Source organism: Pelophylax lessonae (genome assembly GCF_965119305.1).
Source record: "Pelophylax lessonae genome assembly, chromosome: 6".
Classification (NCBI taxonomy): domain Eukaryota; kingdom Metazoa; phylum Chordata; class Amphibia; order Anura; family Ranidae; genus Pelophylax; species Pelophylax lessonae.
Genome location: NC_138773.1, coordinates 213,973,596 through 213,992,822, shown reverse-complemented (window position 1 = coordinate 213,992,822; position 19,227 = coordinate 213,973,596).

Below are 19,227 nucleotides of genomic sequence, written 5' to 3'. Positions count from 1 at the left end.
GTATTTTCCGACTAGTAGGCCACAAAGCCACGGCCTACATTTTCGCCCGGATCTGGCTGCGTGAGGCACGTACCCCCGGATGCTAAACTATCAGCTCCCCCCAGCCCAAAAACCTTCCTCATTGTCACTGAAGTGCATGAACCACAAGATTTGCTTGTATAAAATTTTTGTGGTTTATTTTAGTTTTAATTCATTGTATATACATTTTGTGGTCTATTTATTATGCCATTTTTAACCTATACACTGTGCGGCTGCATATCCACCTATTTAACTCAATATAAATTAAATTTAACTTATGGGTATATTAAAGGGTGAATCGGCCATTTACAAATGAATCCATACTGTGGGGACACCTCCGCAATTCCTCTTCCTTCCGGCTGCTTAGTTACGGGCGGAGATAGGGGCGGAACTTCCATTATATAATCTCGTATCTCGCTATGCACTCCAAGCTCTGAGGACGTCACCGGAAGTGACGAAACGCGTCAGATTGGACCGCATGGCGTCGTTGCGTCACGCAGGTGGGACGCAAGCTGGAAGCCAGCTCACCATTCCGCGAGGAGGACGTGCAGCCCGCACCGCTGACCACCAGTGACACTGTACTTCTGTTTTTACACTATTTTTGAACCCGTTTAATGGGTAATAAACTCATTGAACTCTAATATACTACACTATTCGGAGCATTCTTTTTCCTTCCCTACCACACCTGGTTGTTTGCCCTGGAGCCTAAGGAGCCATTACCAGCCCATAGGACTACACATAAAGGGAACCCATCTAGCCCAGGGGGCTTTTAGGCTCGAAAGGTTCAAGTGCCATATGGCATATAGGACCCACTAGATCTGGTAAGTGACCCAACTTATTTATTCACTCAGGACCAGAAATCGCTGACATAGCCAATCAAGCCTGAGCATGTGCACCTTGAATTCTGAAGATTCACTTTCACTAAGGACATTATATCTCTTTGAGCACAAAGTGACCGTTTATTCTGGACTGTTCATTTATTCATTTTAATATTGTTGATTGTGATTTATCCATGTTTTATATTTTATACACTCAGTCACTTATGCACTTTATGACACCGTTTTAACTATTTATTGGGAATTTTGATGATCTACGTATATTTATTTACTGATATTAATTTATGATATACCTTTTGATTACCTACTCACATTTATCACAGAAGTTTGGCATGGATATTGCTATCCATTAATTATTTAACAGCAAGCGCTGTATTTGGTCTTTTTACAAGACCATTCTCCTTCAAATTTGGATTTGCGGTGATTAATTGATCGGCTTATAAATTGCTTTGGTCCACAATAGATCTGTACAGATCTATGAAAAACAGCTCATAAAAAAAAAAAAGGAGTAAAATCGTCTGTTTCCACCTGAATTCCGGGTTGGTGAGAGAAGGGGGGGGGGGGGGGTTATGGACCATGCAGAAGTGGTGGGCTCCCAATCAGGAAGGACACTATGGGCTCTACAGGCCTGTCTTTGAATTATTGGTGGCTGCGGGACACTACTTGTGCTAGCCACAGCACCAACTTAAACTGCACTTATGGGACTCGCCACGTCACCGACACTCTGATGCATACAAGAACCCTGCGGTTGTTGCACCTCAGCAACAGAAGAACGGGGGCGGGTACGCCTGACCTTAGCAGGGACCACTACTCCGTCAAGAGAGCTATCTGTCAGGGTGCCGCTGCTCTTTACTAGTTTGAATACTGAGCCTGATTCTGACAGTGAGGCTTCCCCATCGCTCTCATCTGTCATGCTCAGCATCGTGTAGGCCTCTTCACTAGTGTACCTCTGTTTGGACATTTTGGCCAATAAAATTATAGGTACCTAGTGTGACTCAGATGAAAAAAAAAAACACCTGATTATCGAAGGACTGTTTGAACCGCTACCAAAAAATTTAACTGCTATTGCTAGCAGAGAGCAAGCCTGACTCTGCTAACGCTGCGGATTAGTGTGCTATGTATGGAAAGTGACAGTAATCTGCTGATTCTTCACTTCTTGGGGGGGGGGGGGGTAAGGGGAGGAGCTAAAAGCAGGTGCTGGCAGGTGTCGGGGCTGATCCTGCTAACGTTGCTATTTGGGAACACTATACTAAACTATTGAGGATGCTATTAAAATTCTAATCAGATCACAGATATTGATCCATTCAGACACCACACTAGTAATAGAGGTGTTTAGTGTGTGTCACTGGCAATCAAATGGTTAAATGTATTACTAAATATGCGGCAGGTAATCTGACGCTATCCTGTATTGACGCTTTAGTTAATGCTAACTGATGTCACCTGTGACACTAATACTATGATCAGAAAAGAGATATGTACACTATAATAGTGACACTGACAGGGAAAATGAAGGGGTTAACTGGGGGTGATCATGGGGTTAAATCTTTGTTAGGTTTAGGGTATCCGCTATATATCCCCTAACAATGATTTAACCCCTGGTCACCCCCAGTTAACCCTTTCACAGTGTACATGATATACAGTATACAGATAATTTACTGATCACTGTATTAGTGTCACTTTTGACTTCTGTTAGTGAGAGAGAGTTAGTGGTTAGAGGGGTCCCAGATAGGGGCTACCCTAAACCTATCTGGGACCCCTCTAACTACCACTAACTCTCTCTCACTAACAGAAGTCAAAAGTGACACTAATACAGTGATCAGTAAACTATCTGTAGGCCGTGTACACTGACAGGGAGTGAAAGGGTTAACTGGAAGTGATCAGGGGGGTTAAATCTTTATTAGGGGATGTATGGCGGGTACCCTAAACCTATCTGGGACTACAACTGTCTCTCACACTAACTGAAGTCACCAGTGACACTAATACAGTGATCAGTAAATTATCTGTATACTGTATATCAGGGGTCTTCAAACTATGGCCCTCGAGTTGTTCAGAAACTACAATTCCCATCATGCCTAGTCATGTCGGTGAATGTCAGAGTTTTACAATGCCTCATGGGATGTGTAGTTCTGCAACAGCTGGAGGGCCGTAGTTTGAGGATCCCTGCTGTATATAGTGTACACTGATGGAGTGAAAGGGATAACTGGGAGGTTGAATGAGTGCCTATGTGTACTGGTGTCAGTGTAGTGCTTGTGTACTCAGGATAGATGTTCTCTCTTCTCACGCTGGAACTGAAAAGGGCTCCAGGAGAGAAGAGTATAATTTCCTGTGCCTGTGTTTACATTACACATGCACCGGACTTTCTGCAATTGGTCAGAACTGATGACCAGGTCCAGGCCAAAAATCATTGGCCTGGACCTGATGACTGATTGATTCTGAACCGAATCAGAACATGGCGGGGACATTGGGCATGCGTGCCCCCTAACCCCATGCGACTGACGTACAGTTACGTTGGTTCGCGCAGCCGAGCCACTTTGCCACAGTAAATCTGGGGCGGTCGGTTGGCAACAGGTTAAATCTGTAGTTCTGGCTATTGAAATAGTGCTTGAGACACCTAGCAATAATGCGCATTTAGATGTGTCAAGCGTTTGTAGCACCTTGCTAGGTAGGTGATAGGGAGTGAGTATAGTTTTTGGCTGTCTGCCTTTCAGAGGAGCAGCAGGTAAATTCTATATTGCTCTGCGTTTAACAGGGAGCAGGAATTGTGAGTTACGTCTGCTCAATGTGCAATTCATGTGGTCTGGGGGAATGTCCCCACCGGTCCAATGGGGAAGCATATTGGACAGTGCAGGAAACCTGGCTAATGAGTACACAGACTTTGATACAGCACCAGTGATTGGCACAGACTGCGGTCTCGGTGCATTGTGTGGTGTAGTATAAAAGCCAAGAGCACACGTGCTCGGGATCTTTGGCTGGTGAGCAGAGTCCCGGAAAGGAGGGTGGCGGCTGCCTCATCTTCTGCAGCGGTTGGTGTGTGATCTCAGGCGGTTAGCCTGTGAGCCAGAGGTGAGGAGCTGAGCCCAGGTCCAGAAGAGCTGGCTAAGAGTGGTTGAGACACTGGAGAACCTGAAAAGCAGTATCATGAGTACAGGGGATTGTGTCTAAGGGCCTGACCAAAAAGGGGGCCACTCCGGAATAGTCAGAGGACAGGTGTCAGCTGGTGGATAGAAAGGGGGTGCTAGGTGAGTACCCTGAAGATAAGTGCTCAAGAACTATACCTCAGATTCATCTAATGGCAGGATGAAGCTGCGGCCTTGCCGCATTCTCAGATAGTACTCAGCATTGTGAATAGTTCTAGTTTTGGAATATCCCACTCATCCCTTCTCCCATCCCCATATAAAAAAAAAAACAACCCCTAGACTGTTCATTGACTGAGCCAGAAAGTAGTGTTAAGATTCTGCATGCAGTTGCTACCAGTAACCCAGGGGGACCTGAAAGGTGAGAAATTTAGCAGCCCTCAAGGGGGCAGTGCTTATTTTTCAGCAAAATGCTGCCACTCGTGGATGCTCTAGCAGGGGTTTTTTTTAACCACTTGCCAAACAGCTACTGTCGACATATGGCAGCAGGTTCACGTAAATCACTGTACCTGTACGGCGGTTTGAGGGAGCTATTCTGGAGGCACACGCACCCCCATTTACCAGCGGGGAAGCTGATTCACCCAAGATCGCTCCCCGTGGAGAGAGAATGGTATGGTCTGTTGTTGTAAACACAGCAGGCCCTTGTTCTCAGGAATCAATGGAGAGCTCCTGTGTTCCTCCTATTTAGGAATACAGGTCGGTGTTGATTCCATAAGCCCCCCGAGTTAGAAAACACCCCCTAGGCTTACATTTAACCCTTTGATCGCCCCTGGGTTACCCCCTTCCCTGCCAGTGTCATTATTACAGTAAGTGCATATTGTTAGCACTGATTACTGTAGTAATGTGACTGGGCTCTCTGGAGCCTGAGGAAGCATTTTCACGCGAAACGGCCATAGAGCAGTTTTACATGCCAGAGGTCCTAGCCACTAGTGGTTATTGTGGGTTCTGGTGGCTTTTCATGTAAGTGATGTTCTGAAGATTGGACCTTTGTGTTTGTTTTTTAGTTCTTTTAATAAATACTACATTATGGAAAGCATTTTCTCTCTTGCATATCTATTGATATAACTTCCTGCTGGTTGGAGTACTTGAAGGAATTTTCTTCGGTATCATCCTCTTCTGGTTTGCTTTCTGGCTCAAGACCTGCTGATTGACCTTGTTTACAGACACTGATAATCCATATGGACTTTTTTTGCAGTTTTATGGACCGAGTTCATTATTTTTGAGCATATGCACTATATGTTCACAAATTTTATGTTTTAGCGCTGCAACCTATTTTTTTTCACTTTTTTTTATGTTTGTATATTCACATTGCTTGCAAGCTATTTTATTTTAAGGCGCTGACTTCACTTCTGTGTTTACAAATTGGCATAAAATTATGTAAAAAAAAAAAAAAAACTGGATTTTTGTCTTACCATAAAATCCTTTTCCGTAAGGTTCACTGATGGACACAGCTTCAGTCTTCAGACCATTGGGCTTTATGCTGTCTTTCAGTAGGACTAGGCAAAAATCTTTTTGGTTATGCCACTGGGGCAGTCCCAGAGGGTATACATCACTTCCTGCTGTAGGACTTCCAGTTTGTAACAAGCAGTGTCTGAAGAACAAATAACTCAACCCCAAAAGGGGTGGGTACTGTGTCCGTCAGTGAACCTCAGAGAAAAGGATTTTATGGTAAGCCAAAAATCCAGTTCTCATTCAGACACAGCATCAAGTCTTCAGACCATAAACACAGAAATCCCAACAAGGCTAAACATAGCAAACCAGGTAACAGGAGCTCAACTAGGAACTGGAGCTCCCCACCAGGAAGAAATTACTCCCTCAAGAAGCAGGACCCTCTGCAACCGCAGCCTGCAAAACTTTGCGGCCAAACACTGCATCCAAAGATGCAAGAACATCCACCTTATAAAACGTTGTGACTGTGTACAGACAACCACGTAGCCGCCTTGCACACCTGAACCACCAACGCCTGATGATGGAAGGCCCAGGAGGCACTAAGCGCCCTTATAGAATGTGCCTCAACAGGGAAAGGAGGAACCTGACCCTTAATAGAACAGGCCTGCCCCACCGTCTGCCTGATCCACTTGGAAATGGTCGCAGCAGACATGACCTGTCCATCCATAAGAACAAATGAGGAGTCGAATCGTCAAAATCGGTTCAGTCACCGCCAGGTACACCCGAATAGCCCTTACCACAATCAAAGGAATGTAAGGAAATTTCTTTAGTATGTTTCGGCTTAGGACATAGGGGCGGAAACAATATCTTCATTTAAATGAAACCCCGAGACAACCTTAGGAAGGAACGTCTGACAGGGTCGCACCACCACTTTGTCCCTATGAATCACCAGGTAAGGTGACTACTGACCGGACAACGTAGCCAACTAAGACATGCGACGTATGGAAGTAAAAGCTACTAAGAAAGCCACCTTCTGCAACAGAGTGAGCAGAGGAAGTTCTCAAATATTCTCAAAGGGAGGCATTTGAAGCACCAACAGTACCAAATTGAGATCCCACAGAGGCACAAGGGATCGCACCAGAGGAGCCAGATGGCGAACTCCCTGCACAAAAGTGTGAACCAAGGACTTTGTCGCCAACGGCCTTTGGAAAAAAATATAACCAGGCCGGAAATCTGGCCCTTAATAGTGCTCAGAGCCAAACGTTGATTTACACCTAATTGTAGAAACTCCAACAGACGAGACACAGAAAAGGAACAGGGAGGGACCCCCGAGACTCACACCAAGTAATGTACCCCTTCCAAACTATGAAACCTTCCTGGAAGTAGATTTCCTAGCTTTTAACAATGTAGAAATCACTTACTCCGACAACCCTCTGTCCTTCAGCACCTGGCTTTCAATAGCCAGGCCATTAAAGCTAGCGACCATAAAGCAGGATGGAAGATTGGTCTCAGACAGATCTTCCCTGAGTGGAAAGTTCCAAGGGATGTCTGCAACCAGCCTTACTAGGCCTGCAAGCCAAGATGGGCAAGGCCAGTCTGGTGCCATCAGAATGACTGGAATCCCTTCTACCTCGATTCTGCATAGCTGACTCGACAGAAGTTGTATTGGAGGAAAGGCGTAAATCAGACGATACAAACCCCAAGGGGCCACCAGGGCGTTTGCCAGAGGATCTCGCAACCTTCACACAAACCTCTGCACCTTCCTGTTGAGATGGGAGGCCAGCAGGCCCACATCGGGAGTCCCCCACCAAAGACAATACCTCCAGCTGAAGAGACCATTCTCCTGGATCCAACGTCTGACGACTGAGATAGTCCACTTGCCAATTCTCTGTGCACAGCAGAGGACCAGAAAAACTGAATTTTTGTAAAATCTTACCTGTAAAATTCCTTTCTCTGAGTCCTCCGACAGTCGCCGCCTCTTCATATTCGTCACTAATGGGGTTATTGACCTTTTCTCCGTAGGAGTAGCTAGGCAACAGAATATATTAATATCAAAGCTTTTAGCATATCCCACCCCCAGGGGGTGGTCCCCTCAGTCAATACCTCCCTGCATACCAACTCAGTTTCAGTAGAATAGCAGTAGAGTACATAAACAAACCCCAAAAGAGGGGCGGGGGCAGCGACTGTCGGAGGACTCAGAGAAAGGAATTTTACAGGTAAGATTTTACAAAAATTGAGTTTTCTCTTACGTCCTCCGACAGTCGCCGCCTCTTCATATTCGTCACTAATGGGGACGTCCCAAAGCAGTGTAGACATGAGGGGTGGGAAAACAGCAGCCGCGCCTAAAGCAACGCAATACCCACATCAGAGAAAGGAACCTTACCAAAGTAAGAGAACCAACTGGGCAACAGGAAAACGTGCTCAACAGGAGCAACAACCCAGGAAAAAACAAGTAACCCAGGGGTAAAAAACACCCCAACAGCCAAGGGCCCAAACAAGGGACCCTAAGGCACTGCCGCACTAAGAACTTTACGGCCAAAAGAAGCATCTGCCGATGCCTGAACATCCACTTTGTAAAATTTTGAGAAGGTGTGAACGGACGACCAAGTCACCACCTTACACACCTGGGCCACAGAAGCCCGATGATGACAGGCCCAAGACGTACTCAGAGATCTGGTAGAGTGCGCCTTCACAGGCACGGGAGGAACCTTCCCCCCCTCAAAGCATAGGCCTGCTCTATGGTCTGTCTGATCCATTTGGCGATGGTAGAAGCCGACGCCGCCATGCCCTTCCGAGGTCCCTCAGGAAGGACAAAGAGAATCCGACTTGCGAAAGGATTTAGTCGATGACAGGTAAACCCTGATCGCCTAACAACATCCAAGGAATGTAAAGCCACCTCCTTCGGATGCTTAGGCTTCGCGCAAAGCGAAGGCAAGACAATGTCCTCATTGAGGTGAAACTCAGATCCTCTTCGGAAGAAAAGATGGGTTAGGTCGCAAGACCACCTTATCCAAGTGAATCACCAAATACGGAGACTTGCAGGACAAGGCCGCCAGCTCCGACACCCTGCGAGCCAAAGTGATCGCTACTAAGAAGGCAACCTTCTTAGACAACAAAGACAACGAGATCTCCCTGATATTTTCAAAAGGAGCATGTTGCAACACGGACAGAACAAGGTTCAAATCCCATGGAGGCAAAGGCTCCCTCCTAGGAGGGACCAAATGTCGCACCCCTTAAACAAAGGTGCTAACCAAAGAGTTAGACGCCACAGGACGTTGAAAAAGAACGGCCAGCGCAGAAATCTGACCCTTAATCGTGGCCAACGCCAAACGCTGGTCCACGCCCGTTTGAAGGAAAGCCAATACTCTCGACAGTATGAGCGAGGGGAAAACCCCCTGGACTCACACCAGGCAAAATACGCCTTCCAAGTACGGTAGTAAATCTTCCCTGAAGAGGCCTTCCTGGCCTTGATCAAAGTGGGAATGACCTCAGGGGAGAGACCCCTATCCTTCAGGACCTGGCTTTCAACAGCCAGCGACTGTAAAGAAGGATGGAATATCAGTCCTTGAGACAGAAGGTCTGCTTGAAGAGGCAGACGCCACGGAGCGTCGATCGCCAGATTCACAAGGTCTGCGTACCAAGACTGGCGAGGCCAGTCCGGTGCCACCAGAATCACCGTTTTCGGTTCCGAGGCCAACCTGCGAAGGAACCTGGACAGCAGCTGAATCGGTGGAAAGGCGTACATCAGGCGATACTGATGCCAGGGCGTCACTAACGCGTCCGAGGCGTCTGCCCGAGGATCGCGCGTCCTTGCCACAAACCTTTCCACCTTGTGGTTTAGACGAGACGCGAACAGGTCCACATCCGGGGACCCCCACTTCGCGCACAACATCTGGAAGACATCCGGGTGAAGGGACCATTCCCCCTGGTCCAGGGTCTGTCGGCTCAGATAATCCGCCTGCCAGTTTTCCACCCCCGGAATGTGAACTGCAGAGATCGCCGGGACGTGAGTCTCGGCCCAAGATAGAATTTTGGCTACTTTCCGAGCCGCCCGGGCACTCCTGGTGCCCCCTTGGTGGTTGATGTAGGCCACCGCTGTGGCATTGTCCGTCTGCACCCGAACTGGACGGCCCTGAAGCCTGTCCGTCCAACGCAGAAGACAGATTTATCGCTCGCAATTCCAGAATGTTGATCGGAAGGGAGGATTCCTCCTCCGACCAAGTTCCCTGTGCGGACAGAACACCACCCCAGCCCGACAGGCTGGCATCCGTGGTGATCACCGTCCACGACAAAGGACGAAAAGACTTTCCCCCCCCCCCCCCCGACACTGCCGGGGACTGGAGCCACCACAAAAGACCCCTTCGGGTGAGATGGCTTAACGACAGCCGCAGATCCAGAGATTGCAGACGCCCGTCCCACTTGGCCAGGACCTCCGCTTGAAGCTCCCGCTTGTGAAACTGGGCGAAGGTGATCGCCTCGAAGGCCAAAACCATCAACCCCAGACACCTCATACACGTCCGGAGGGACGAGCACTGATTGTCCCTGAGGGACCTGACTTCGCACTGAAGTGTCCGAAGCTTGTCTTCCGGCAGGAAGACCTTCGCCTGAACAGAGTCCAGAATCATCCCCAGGTAGGGAAGACGAACCGACGGACACAATGTCGATTTTGGAAAATTTATTGTCCAACCGAATTCCTGCAGAGTCTGCATCGTGATGGACAGGTCGTGCACCAGGCCCTGACTGGTCGCAGACCGAATCAGGATATCGTCCAGATACCCCAGGACAGAAATGCCCTGGGCCCTCAAGGCCAGAACCGGCGCAAGCACCTTGGTGAAAACCCACGGAGCAGAAGCGAGACCGAAGGGTAACGCCACGAATTGATAATGATCCTCCGCAATGGCAAATCGAAGGTACCTCTGGTGACCCTCGAAAATGGGGATGTGTAGGTACGCATCCTTCAAGTCGATGGAGGCCATGAATTTCCCCGGAACCAGGGCAGCCACCACCGAGCGCAGGGATTCCATGCGAAACTTGCAAACCCGCACAAAGCGGTTCAGAGCTTTCAAGTCCAGAATCGGACGCACTTTGCCCTCTTTTCTGGGCACAGTGAACAGATTGGAATAGAACCCCCGAAATCTGTCCCGATGAGGCACCGGAACCACCACTCCCTGGGCCCGCAGGTCCCGCACCGACAGGTGCAGATCCTGCAAGCGCTTCGGAGGCAGTTGAAGGTTTGAGGGGAAAAATCTGCCCGCCGGCCGAGAGAGAAACTCGATCTTGTATCCAGATCGAAAGATTTCCTGAACCCACCTGTCCCGAATGCGGTCCAGCCAGGGTTGAAGAAAACAGAGCAAACGTCCCACCACCCCAGAAACGGGTGAGGGCGCCCCTTCAGGCCGCATTGTTTTTGGCAGCGGATCCGGACTGGCAGGTCTTCTCTGGGAGCCTTGGCCTTTGAAGGGGTTGCCCTTATAGTGCGACCGAAAGGCACGAAGGGACCCCTGAGAGGGCCTAAACTAAGCATTCTTCTTACCACGAACAAACTTATTCTTGTGAGATTGGGGCAAGAGAGTGCTCTTACCCCCAGAAATACCCTTTATCAGAGTATCCAAAGATTTGCCAAAAAGACGAGATCCCGCGTAGGGCAAATTAGCCAAAGTCTTGCGAGAAGATTGGTCAACAGACCAACATTTCAGCCATATCAGGCGACGGTTCAAGACCGCCACACTAGAAAGACGCGCAGCCAAAGGGACTAAATCCAAGTCCGCATCACACAAATACATGACACCCTGATGAATCTGATCCACCATAGCCAAAGTTGTCTGCGGGGCATAGTCAGCCACCAGAGTGCGCTTGAGCACCTGCGTCCAATCCGCAATAGCCTGCGCTGCCATAATGGAAGCAAAAATAGGCTTCAGCATAGAGCCAGCAACCGTATAGGCATGACGGGCCAGAGATTCCAATCTCCTGTCCGTCGGGTCCCGGAACACCGGGGTATCCTCAGCAGGGATCGCAGTTGATTTATTCAAAATCGCCACCGCGTGATCCACCTGAGGCGGTACACACCAACACTCATCAGTAGCCGGTGTAAAGGGATAACGCAGCTTAAACCTACTCGGCACAGCAAAAGGCTTTTTTAAATTGCGCCATTGCTCATCAACCGCGCGCTGAAATTCCGTAGAGCAAGGATAAACCTGCGATGTTTTGCGTTTCCTCTGCGTCCCATAAGAGGACATCAAAGCAGGAGGACATGGTTCATCCTGCAAATGCAGAGTTTGCTTGATAGAAGCAACCAACTCATCCATGAGTGCAAGCTCTTCAGACGAGCCAGGGGGAGAATTATCAACCCCTTCCACCTCAGCCTCCCCGTCAGACCCTACAAGGTCCAGGGATGAGTGAGACCCTGAGAAGGGCACTGCAGCCACATCGCCCTCTGAATCAGAGGAAATAGACACCCTGGGCCGTTTTGTGGATCGATCAGCCACCAGCATCTGCACCTGAGCAGCTAAGTTAGCCACAATAGTAGCCAGTTCAGCCCCCTCGGGGGAAGCAGCAGCCCCTTGGCCCTCCACCAGGGTGGGAGGAAACTTGCAATCCTGAGAATCCATGCCCCAGCAAAGTAATTAAGGGTACCGCCCCTTTAAGATCGCGGCGAGCGCTGCCCACTGAACACACTGACCCCCACAGGGACAAGAAACTGGGCAAGGAATACAGGAAAAAGGGAGATATAAAACCTGGAGAGCTCACACAGGCTGCTGCACCGATCGCTGTCCCAGAGGAAAAGGAAGTGATGCAAGACAGACCGCCCCTATGAAGCCTATGCAAGGCTACACAAACATGGCCGCTGGCTGAGGAAAAAACCCTGGGCAAAGGGAACATGGCGCTGACATGTGGTGATCGAACGCCGCTCAAAATGGCGGCGTTTGGCGCCAAAAAACGCTGTGCAGTACCTCACAGGACCTGCCACCATAACTTTTGCCCCAGAAAAATGGCGGATCGCCGCACAGCATGCTGAAAATCTGACTGCTGCATATGACACCCAGCAGAGCGGGAGAGCCCCCCCCCCCTCACAGCCCACACACAGGCAGCAAGTGCACACAGGAGCTGACAGGGAACACAGCAGCCACACAGACATGCACGGTCACACAGTCCCAGACTGACACCCAAAAAAGACAGGTCCCCACATAAGAGTTACACTTACCAGTCCGGATGGCGTGGGGAGCCTGCTCCAGCGACCAAACCGCAGTACTGAGGACAGGGAGTGTCGCAAGCCTGACGCAAGGGAGTTGCGGTGCGAAACCGCAATGGCGTCCAGTGAGGTAGCCACCTCACCGATAGCATCCCTGCATCGAACAGGGATGGGTCGTTCAATGTGCCAGGGCAAAACCTAAGCTGAACGCTCGATGGCAGGCTGGGAAGCCCCTGAGCCCTGGGATCCAGGGTGGCCAGACAGACCCAGCGCCGCACGATCATCTTCATCAGAAGAACTAACGCTGAAAATAAACAGCTAAGTAGAAGAGAAAAAACTTCAAATAAAATCAAAAAAGAGAAAAGTGGCTGAGACTAAGAGCCCCAGCACAGGAACAGCCTGCATACTCCTGAGCTAGGCATATGAAACTGAGTTGGTATGCAGGAAGCAGGGAGGTATTGACTGAGGGGACCACCCCCTGGGGGTGGGATATGCTAAAAGCTTTGATATTAATATATTCTGTTGCCTAGCTACTCCTACGGAGCAAAGGTCAATAACCCTATTAGTGACGAATATGAAGAGGCGGCGACTGTCAGGGGACGCAAGAGAAATATCTTTCTGCCCACCTCAAGATACCGGCCACTTCCTGGGCCGCCAGGACTTTGTGCCCCCTTGATTGGCATATGCCACAGCTGTGGCATTGTCCTATTATATCCGCACAGGGCATCCCTGCAGCCGATCCGTCCATTGGGACTGACAAAGCCTAATCACCTGAATTTCCAGGGTGTTGATCGGCAGCCTGGACTCCTCCCGAGTCCAGACACCTTGGGCCGAACACACTCCCAAGACACCTCCCCATCTGGACAGACTGGCATCGGTGGCGATTACAGTCCAATACAGGGGAAGAAAAGATTTTCTCAGATGCAGGGCCGGTGAGCAGAGGCACCATAGAAGAGACTCCCTCGAACCCAGACTCAACAGGATCAGATTGTCCAATGATAGCAAATCCTTATTTCATCTGGTCAGAATCTTTGCAGAAGTCTGGTGTAGAACTGCACAAACAGAACCACCTCAAAAAAAAAGGTAGAAACCATGAGACCCAGCACTTGCATGCAAGTCCTGAGTGATGACCGATGGTTGAGCAGGAGCCAAACCGCATCCTGTAGCTTCAGAAGTTTCGTATGAGGAAGAAACACCCAGGCTAATGCCGAGTCCAGCATCAGACCCAAGTAGTCCAGCTTCGTGGACAAAGTCAGTTCGGATTTCTGAAAGTTCAGTTTCCACCCGAACTCCTGTAGACTTCTAGAGCTGAGGAAGACTGCACGCAAAAGCAGATCATCCAGGTAACCCAGTACCACGATTCCTTTGTCGTAGCAAGGCCAGAACCTTTGTGAACACCCGATGAGCTGAGGCGAGACCAAACTGATAGTGCTCCTCACCCATGGCAAAACAAAGAAAACCCTGATGCCAGACATATTGGAATATGAAGGCAAGCATCTGAGATTGATAGAAGCCCGAAGATCTCCTTGAGGAAGGAAAGCTACTACCGAGCGGATGGACTTCATCTGGAATTTCTGAACCTGTACAAGTGGTTCAGAGCCTTGAGATCCAAGATCGGATAATCCTTGCCTTCCTTCCTGGGAACTGTAAACAGATTTGAATAAAAAACATTAAATTCCGACTCTGGAACCGGCACAATAACACCTTGTGCTAACAGGTCCTGCACTGCTCCGTAGCCACTCGTGAGACAGGCGTAAGTTGGAAGGAAAGAACCTTACTGGAGGCAAGGACCGAAACTCGATCTTGTAACCGAACCAGCTTGTTGACCCATTTGTCCTGAATGAGCAAAGTCTACGGATTTGGAAAAAGACAGATGTCCCCCTACCTCAGATGCAGGTGAGGACACCTTCAGGCTGGTGAAGGCTTGTCTGCGGAACCATAAGTGCCCGCTTTGGACTTGCCATTCCAGGGTCTCTTGGAGCCTCCCGCAAAGTTATGGGTGATCTCAAGCCCTTTTCCGGCAATCCAGACGAACTAAAGGGCTGCTTGGGCGCGAAGAACCATGTTTACGTGGTTTCTTGCCTCTAGCAAACTGTGGAAGTAATGTACTCTTACCTCCCGTAAGACCCTTAATGATCTCTCCTTCCATAGAGGCACCTACAAAAGGAACAGTCAGCACCTTTTTAGAAGCCTGGTCGGCCAACCAGTGCTTCAACCATATCATGCGGCGAAGGATCACTGCCATCACAAACCCTGCTGGCCAGGGATGCATCACAAATCTACTGTAACCTCGATCAACTGATCTGCCAGCTCAGGAGGGTGTTGGGACTCCCTTCCAGGTCCTGGCATAAAATCTTAGCCCATTCCGTTAAAATCTGAGATATCAAGGTGATAGCAAACACTGGTCTCAAAATTGAACCCACCACAGTGAAGAGGTGCCAGAACAGAGCCTCAGCTCTTTTGTCCACTGGGTCCTTAAAAGGTGGCAGATCCTCAATCTTGTCAAAATAGGGAGAAAAGGGAAAACGCCTTAGTCACCTTGCAAAATTTGCGGGTGCCAACCTGCACCGGCATCGCTGACTCAACTCTAAAGTTTCCTGCACTGACAATTTAGGCCTCCACCAATGTTTTCATGCGTGGCTGCAGAGGACTCATCCTCACTATTAGAGCACTCAGTGTGCGTGGACGCAGACCCAGTGGGCTGACTCTCGTCCATGGCAGCCAGATCGATCTCAGAATCTGAGGAAACAGGATGCAGGTGAAGGCAGGAGGGGGGGGCACTTCTTGCTTGGCCTCCTTTGCAGGGCCATATCTACTTTGGATACTAATGACTGCAGGGCTACCGACATGGCCGCCAGAGCAGACAGATCCAGAGGGTCCCTGCAGCTTCCAGGAGTGGATCGGGTGGTGTTAAGCACTCCAGAGACTTCTATATTTTAGCCTGCTGGATGTGCCCCAATATGTACTGTAGCTTCTGCTACATACAGAACTTCTATTAACAGTTTAGCCCACTGGATGTGTATACAGTAAGCTTTGGCTACTTCCAAAAGCCAGCTCGGATTGGCAAAGGTTGTATAAGCCTGCCTCTCTGACTGAGCAGGCTTTGTATGCATTAATAGAATACACCGCTTGCCGTGATTGGCTCAGCATGGTACATAGAGTATTACAGCACAGGGACGTTCTGTAAGTTGCCAAATGTACTGTATACACATTCAGCGGGCTAACATTTTCAATACGGATGTTCTGTAACTAGCTGAATCTACAGTACGAATCTACAGTTGGCGAATAAGATGACCCCCGATTTTTAGGGTATATTTTTTTATTATAAAAAAAAGTAGTGTTATACGCCAGAAAATACGTTACACTAAATTGTACCAAATTGGTACCCGCAAAGTTTGACCGCCCACTACAGAGGTAAAACCGCCTGCTCCCGCAAGATTTGCATTGGGTCCCACGGGAGCCCAAACCCAATGCAGCCCTCTAAACTGCGATAGGAAGAGGAAGCACCGACACTGACACTAGAGGCCCCCCAGCACATCAACACACACTGACTACAAGAAAATGGCCACCGTTAAAATCTACGGCGAAACCAAAAACATGGCCACTGAACTACACAAACATTGCCACCGAAGCCTGGAATACAGAATCCATGGCAATATGGTGGCACCACATGGCTCTACACAGGACTCCAGGGAAAAACAGACCCTAGGAAGGGACACCCCCCACCCCACAGCACCCAGGTATGGACACTCCTAAAAGGGGAGCAGACAGCAGCACCCACTACTTCTCCAGCCCAGCATCAGACAAGCCCCCCTACCCAAATGCACCCATGCCCCCCTAAAGGGGACCAAGGGGGATAGGGGGACGGATGAGGCACCTACGCAGGGGGAATCCTGCTAAGGAGAAAGGAAAAAAGCATCAGGGGGAGGAAGGACACGGGAGAGGGCCTACCATCCCCAGGGAGAGCCCGTGACCACCCCAGCAATTCCGCAAGAAAGGAGGGAGGCAGTACACTACTCACCATACCATGGTACCAGGCGAGCGTGCTGCAGCCTGAGGTACGCGGCGACTAATCGTGACCAGGGCTATGCGACCTTGCGAGGTGTTTCACTCGCCAGCCAGACCCTGTCCAGTGGGGCTATGTCGCGGCCAACATAGTGCGGAGCTAATAGTTGGGTTGACTGGAAGACCATAAGGATCTAGAATATCCATTTGCCCAGTGTGGCTGTTGATTGTAGTTCACACAGGAACAACAACGAAAAATTCAATTTAAAATGGAAAAAATGCAGATCCCAGCAGAGAGCCGGGTCCTTCTCCTGGAGAGCAGCATAAAGCACAATGGTCTGAAGATATGGAGCTGTGTCTGAACGAAAAAAAAAAGTTTCACGTTTAAAAAAAAAAAAAAACTTAAGTTAGCCTAATTTTTTTGTATAGAAAAGATGTTACACCGCGTAAATAATTCCCAACATGTCACGCCCTAAAATTGTGCACACTTGTGGAATGGTGCCAAGCTTTGGTACTTGAAAATGTCCATAGGTGACGCTTTTAAATTTTTACAGGCTACCCGGTTACAAAGGAAGTCTTAGGCTAAAATTATTGCTCTCGCTAAAGTTAACAGCGATACCTCACAATTATGGTTTGAATGCTGTGTACATATGCGGGCATGACGTACGGGCGCTTTAACCAATTGCCGACCGCCGCACGACTAATGCGGCGGTCAGCCCCTCACAGGCAAAGCGGCGTAGGACTACGTCGCTAACCTGTGAGGCTCTAGGGTCCGATCTGTCCGCCGCAATGTCGCAGTCCCGCAAAAAAACAAATTGAAGATTGCCGCCATTACTCGTCAAAAAAACAAAAACAAAAATGACAAAAATCTTTACCTTAGTTAGTAAACGCAATAACTTCTGCGCAAACAAAATACGCTTTTTGCAATTTTTTTTACCAAACATGTGTAGCATAAAACAAATTGGCCTAAATTGTTAAAAAAATTTGATTTTTTTTGGGAATTTCATATTAAAAAAATGTGAAAAATATTATTTTTCCAAAATTGACACTGTTTATAGCGCATGATTAAAAAAAAAAAAAAAAAAAAAAAAAAAAAAAAAAAAAAAAAAAAAAAAAAAAAAAAAAATCGCACAGGTGATCAAATACCATCAAAAGAAAGCTGTTTGTGGGGAAAAAAGGATGTCAAATTCGTTAAGGTACAGCGTCGCACGACCGCGCAATTGTCCGTTAAAGTCACACAGTGCCGAATTGCAAAATAGGCCCTGGTCAGGAAGGGGGTAAAATCTTCCAGGGCTTAAGTGGTTAAATTTTAATTACCCCCCTCCCCCCCCCCCCGCAAAAACAAAGCGGCTGAACAGTGAACAGCCGCTATGATTGTTTTTATATGACAGGGAATCAACAGCTGAAAAGATATCTGAATGATGCCTGTGGCTGCAGGCATCAGATTTAACCACTAAACTCCAGGACATCATATGGCATCCACCTAAGCAGAAGTGGTAAAAGCCTGTCAATCAGCAGTTAATACAGACTGTAGCACACACACAGGTAAAGCCAGAAGGATTTTGGCAGGTATTCACAACAGGCCACATAACATATGATACTGGTTACTGGTTTGTTAAGAGCATAAAGACCCCATACAAGATACTTGGCAGAGATGAACATACAACATAAAGAAGGCTCATTTGAATAGGTCTTAATACAAAAGCATGAAACAATCGCAAATATTTTTGATGTTTCTTTATTTTGTAATTGAAATACATTTATCCAGCAGATACAAGGATTAAAAGAAACCAGAGGCCACACTCTAGAGACTAATGAGCAATACAAACAAGATTCCTATTGGTGAAGGAGAGTTTTAATTACTCAAATGGCAGGGTTTTTTTTTGGTACTGGAATACCAGAGTAACTAAAGTACAAAAAAAAACGAACATTTAAATGCCAATATGAAGCAGTTTCTTTTTGAACGGCATTTTAGCCATCAGTAATTTGCATTCAAGTCTATCTTCAAATCAAGAACACCAGAATAAGATTTTAAAAGTGGGATTTTCTTTAATGTAAAGTTAGCATAAAACTATTAGTATAAAATCCATATTTCTGGAACATTCAATTCCTAAAGAGGGGCATATAGAGAAAGCCCCATTCTAGTACTTTACATTACATGCGTAATATGGAACTAATTAACTTTACTAGCACACTTTTTACAGCAAAATGTTCAAAAATAAAGGCCCGATTCATTTAGTTTGGACACAACTAGCTTGTTGCAAAGGAAACCTGTGAGGGTGGCAGGGGTGCTGCCAAACATATCTTTCAAAGTGTAGGCTCCAGAATCATCTTTTCCGTTTCTTTACTGAATGAAATGCTGACTATGCCCGCTATGAGTTCTAAACTCACCTCCAAGTCAGTGAGTCATTAAGTAGTGAGCCTTACTAAGAGAGTCCTACAAGTTGCCCTGTTAGACTAAATCAGCAATAGCAAATCCTAAACATTTAAGTCGTCAGGTTCCCTTAGCAGTGCATTTAAAAGTCACAAGAGTGGAAAGGTACCAACATCTTTTAAACCAAATGGCAGTGGTCGGATTTCAACCAATTGCTAACATGAGATCAGGTTGTACGATCCCATCTAATATCCAAGTATTCAAGTCAACCTACAGTCTTTC